Genomic DNA, 5,616 nt, shown 5'->3' on the forward strand with positions numbered 1-5,616 from the left:
TAGCTCCACTAGGGGGCTCCAGCAGCAGTAAATCACGGTAATCAAACAGGGTAAATCTGTTAAAGAACAAAGATCTGCTGTCAATCCTGACAAAAACAAGAATGAGAGAAAAGAAGAGAGAAAAAATAGAGAAGAAAGAAACATCGCAGTGCTCAACGTGTAATCCTGTTGATCTGAAACAGAGAACACACACACACACACGGCCTGTGAGTGCATGTCTTCAAGCTGCTGGATCTGTGTGTGTGTGTGTGTGTGTGTGTGTGTGAGTAAAGTGTTCAGATAGATGAGTATGGAGAGAGTGTGGAGTGGATGCTCTCGGCACCATCTGTGCTGCACACGCTCAGATCTGACGCGCTTTCTTCTGCCATCGCTATGGCAACACACACAGCAAGGCCACACTGTCGAGCTGTCAATCCCACACACACACACACAAAGGTCGCTGACCTCAGACCTGACCGTGACCCCGCTCGACACACCTTTTATTTGATTTTATTTGATTTTAATAGTTTATATTTGGTTTAATAATTTAATGTAGTTTAAAATTGTCTTTGTCTTTTCTTTTCCTTTTCTTTTGTTGTTTCATTTCGTTTCTTTTCTTTTATTGTGTTTTTGTCTTTTCTTTTTTAATTACATTTTTATTATTTTTTATTTTTGTTATTTTTTATATTTGGTTTAATATTTTACTATAGTTTAATATTTTTTGTTATTTGTTTCTTTTCTTTGCTTCTCTTCCTTTTTTCCTTTTTTGTCTTGTCTTTTAATTTTATTTAATTTTATTACATTTTATTATTTTTATTTTTTATTATTTCTTTTTATTTCATCTTATTTTGTTTTATTAGTTTTTTATTTTAAAATTACATTTTTATGGCTTAATTATCGTCTTTTCATCAGCTTATTTTGATTGTTCTTATTCTAAAGTAGTTTATTAATTTATTTATTTTCAAAAGTTTTCATGATAATTATTAGCGTTCTAATTTTATTTGATTACTTAATTTTTATTCTTTTTCTTATGTCTTTTCTTTTTCTTTTATCTCTTTTTGTTGTATTTTCTTTTCTTTCTCTGCAGCTGTACGTTACTCCAGATTCATTTGATGTAATTAGAGGTCAATTAAAAGCTTCGGTGTCTTTGATCAGATGTGTGTGTGTGTGTGTGTGTGTCCATCTTTCACATCTTGAACTGGTTTCTCAGTATAAACACTGAATTGCGCTCTTTTCTTTCTCTCTCGTCTCTTTGTTTCCTCTCATTCTTAAATGAAGTTCGTTAGCGTTGTGTGTGTGATTGTTTGTGTGTTTGGCATTCCGTTCATTCATGTTTCATTCATTCTTTTTATTAGATTAAAATGAACTTAAGTTACTTTATTGCTTTTTTTTTTAAATCTAAAACACTTACCATTGCGCATAAAATGTGCAGTTTAAATACATTTGCTTTCCATGCATCCCATATTTTAATGTGAATAACATTAGGTTAACATATATATATATATATTTATATAAAATAACATTTTATATACAATTTTATATCCATACAATTAAGTAAAAACTTTTATGTTTTCTATTAAGATTTGGGTCTGAAGTTATTTTAAATAACTAGGAACAATTTTGCAATTGTTTGTATACAATTTTTTTTTTATTTAAATACAATTTTTTTATAAGTGCAGTTGCTAAATTGTCCTTAAAAGTAAGTTTAATCTGACAAAATTAAAATGTCTAATTTTGGCAAAGGATAAAAATATAAATATAACATTTTTCTTGTATGCATGTGTAGTTCTTTAATGACAAAATTGTCTTAAGAGTTAAAGCTGAAAGAATGAAAAAAATAAAATAATGAAAAGTTATAATAAATACCTGGATTTATTAAAAAGCAAAGTCAATGTTATGTCCTAAATTACAAGTGTGTATTAGTGATTTGTGTGTGTGTGTGTGTGTGTGTGAGTGAGTGAGTGAGTGAGTGAGTGAGTGAGTGAGTGAGTGAGTGAGTGAGTGAGTGAGTGAGTGAGTGAGTGAGTGAGTGAGTGAGTGAGTGAGTGAGTGAGTGAGTGAGTGAGTGAGTGAGTGAGTGAGTGAGTGAGTGAGTGAGTGAGTGAGTGAGTGAGTGAGTGAGTGAGTGAGTGAGTGAGTGAGTGAGTGAGTGAGTGAGTGAGTGAGTGAGTGAGTGAGTGAGTGAGTGAGTGAGTGAGTGAGTGAGTGAGTGAGTGAGTGAGTGAGTGAGTGAGTGAGTGAGTGAGTGAGTGAGTGAGTGAGTGAGTGAGTGAGTGAGTGAGTGAGTGAGTGAGTGAGTGAGTGAGTGAGTGAGTGAGTGAGTGAGTGAGTGAGTGAGTGAGTGAGTGAGTGAGTGAGTGAGTGAGTGAGTGAGTGAGTGAGTGAGTGAGTGAGTGAGTGAGTGAGTGAGTGAGTGAGTGAGTGAGTGAGTGAGTGAGTGAGTGAGTGAGTGAGTGAGTGAGTGAGTGAGTGAGTGAGTGAGTGAGTGAGTGAGTGAGTGAGTGAGTGAGTGAGTGAGTGAGTGAGTGAGTGAGTGAGTGAGTGAGTGAGTGAGTGAGTGAGTGAGTGAGTGAGTGAGTGAGTGAGTGAGTGAGTGAGTGAGTGAGTGAGTGAGTGAGTGAGTGAGTGAGTGAGTGAGTGAGTGAGTGAGTGAGTGAGTGAGTGAGTGAGTGAGTGAGTGAGTGAGTGAGTGAGTGAGTGAGTGAGTGAGTGAGTGAGTGAGTGAGTGAGTGAGTGAGTGAGTGAGTGAGTGAGTGAGTGAGTGAGTGAGTGAGTGAGTGAGTGAGTGAGTGAGTGAGTGAGTGAGTGAGTGAGTGAGTGAGTGAGTGAGTGAGTGAGTGAGTGAGTGAGTGAGTGAGTGAGTGAGTGAGTGAGTGAGTGAGTGAGTGAGTGAGTGAGTGAGTGAGTGAGTGAGTGAGTGAGTGAGTGAGTGAGTGAGTGAGTGAGTGAGTGAGTGAGTGTGTGTGTGTGTGTGTGTGAGAGAGAGAGAGAGAGAGAGCTCTCGCTGTGGTTCATGTGGAATAGATTAGTGTTTGATGGTAAAGCCAGACCCCAGTGTGTGTGTGTGTGTGTGTGTGTGTGTTGGAGCTCTTGATATTGTTCTACATCTGCACAGCATTATAGCAATTGCAGGTTGAAGGAATGAAGTCCAAAATGAGGGCGGAACTTCCTTCCGCATCTCTCTCTCTTTCTCTCAAAAAAAAAAAAAGAGTGAATGTTACATTGTTAATTTGTTGAGTGTTTCATTCACAAACATGAGCATTGTATGCTCAGGAAAGTTTAAGTGTGTGTGTGTGTGTACATAGCAACAGCCTTTAACACCCATAACACCCTAGCAACTGTCTAAAACAACTAGAGCACCCTAGCAACTCCATAGCAACATTCTAAAATATTCAAAACACCCTAGCAACTACATAACAGTCTAAAACACATAGAATACCTTAGCAACTGCATAGAAACAGTCTAAGACATTCACAATACTCCAGCAATTACATAGCAAAAGCCTAAACACTCAGAACACCGTAGCAACTACATATCAACAGTCTAAAACACACAGAATACCTTAGCAACTGCATAGCAACAGTCTAAAATATTCAAAACACCCTATCAACTCCATAGCAACAGCCTAAACACTCAGAACACCTTAGTAACTGAACAGAAGCAGCCTGAAACTTTCAAAAACTCTTAGAAATAACTTAGCAACTACCTAAAACACTCAAAATACCCTATCGACTGCTTAGTAACTGCATAGCAACAGTCTAAAACCAATTGTCTCTCTTTCTTTCTCAGAAAAAGACAAGACTGAATGCTAGTTTGTTGAGTGTTTGTTTCACGCACACATCAGCTGTTTTACATTGTATGTTCAGGAGCAGCGTTTAAGTGTGTGTGTGTGTGTGTGCCCCATAAAACATGCAAACACAACATGCGTGTGTGTGTGTGTGAGTGTGTGTGCGCGTTTTTGTGACAAATGAGGACATAAATTTGTATAATGACAAAGGTATGACAGGTATTACAAGGAGAAGGTGACTTTTCAGGACATTACCCCATGTCCCCACTTTTCAAAACGCTTATAAATCACACAGAATGGAGTGTATTGAAAATCTGAAATAGCACAAAGTTTCCTGTGAGGGGTAGGTTTAGGGGTAGGGTTGGTGTAGGGCAATAGAATATACGATCTGTACAGTATAAAAACCATTACGCCTATGGGATGTCCCCACTTTTCACAAAAACAAACCTGTGTGTGTGTGTGTGTGTGGGTGTGGGTGTTGGTCTTGATGTTGAACAGATAAAGTGTGTGTTCTCCTGCATGTGTGTTGGTCAGTTCGGCACAGGTGCAGCGAGCGGGTCACACTGATGAGGTGTGAGGGGCGAGTGTGTGTGTGTGTGTGTGTGTGTGTGTGTGTGTGACCATAGTTTCACTCCATCTGCTCCTGATCTGCTGCAGAATACAGACTCACTCCTGCTGCGTTTGAGCTCCACACATGAATGATTCCTCACATCTTGAATCTGCTGCTATTTTTCTGAGTGATCAGATGCACTGATCTTACCTGCTGAACCAGAAAACACCTGAAAGCAAATCACATTGAAAGAGAGACCTGAATCACATCATCACCGAGACTCTACTCACACCAGACAGGAAGAAAACACCTAGAAACCACACACAACACCCCAGCAACCACATAGCAACAACCTAAAACACTCAGAACACCCTAGCAACTGCATAGCAACAGCCTTAAACACTCAGAACACACTAGCAACTGCATAGCAACAGCTTAAACACTCAGAACTCTCTAGCAACTGCATAGTAACAGCCTAAACACTCAGAACACCCTAGTAACTGCATGGCAACAGCCTAAAACACTCACAATACCCTAGCAACTGCATAGTGACAGTCTAAACACTCAGAACACACTAGCAACTGGATAGCGACAGACTAAACACTCAGAACACCCTAGCAACTGCATAGCAACAGACTAAAACACTCACAATACACTAGCAACTGCATAGCAAGAGCCTAAAACACTCACAACACCCTAGCAAGTGCATAGCGACAGATTATAATACATGGAACACACTAGCAACTGCATGGCAACAGCCTAAAACACTCACAATACACTAGCAACTGTATAGCGACAGTCTAAACACTCCGAACACCCTAGCAACAGACTAAACAACTCACAACACAATAGCAACTGCATAGCAAGAGCCTAAAACACTCACAACACCCTAGCAACTGCAGAGTAACGGACTAAATCACTCAGAATACCTTAGCAACTGCGTAAAACACTCAGTGTAACCTAGCAACTGTATAGCAACAACCTAAAACTTTCAGAACACGCTAGAAACTGCATAGAAACAGCATAAAACAATCTAACAATTATATAGCATCTGCTAAAAGACTTGCATTATCCTAGCAACTTCCTAACAACATTTAGAACACCCTAGCAACTGCATAGCAACAGCCAAAACTCCACTTTAAACACCTAGAAATGTGTGTGTTAACTGTGGACACTGGACAGGTGCAGAAATAAACCAGCCAGAACAAAATCTCCATGTTATTGAACCCCCCTAAAGTCACAGCCTGATCTCTTTCACAGACGTGCGTGTGTGTGTGTGTGTGTGTGTGTGTGTGTGTGT

General features: G+C 39.1%; 1 protein-coding gene across 1 annotated transcript in view; it reads left to right on the forward strand.

The window, feature by feature from the left end:
• LOC107677854 (transcription factor 4-like) overlaps positions 1–5,616 on the forward strand; it is a 58,123-nt gene that overhangs the window by 10,972 nt on the left and 41,535 nt on the right. The gene's annotated exons all lie outside the window — the stretch shown is intronic.

This window comes from Sinocyclocheilus anshuiensis, unplaced genomic scaffold (genome assembly GCF_001515605.1).
Source record: "Sinocyclocheilus anshuiensis isolate Anshui unplaced genomic scaffold, SAMN03320099.WGS_v1.1 scaffold993, whole genome shotgun sequence".
NCBI lineage: Eukaryota > Metazoa > Chordata > Actinopteri > Cypriniformes > Cyprinidae > Sinocyclocheilus > Sinocyclocheilus anshuiensis.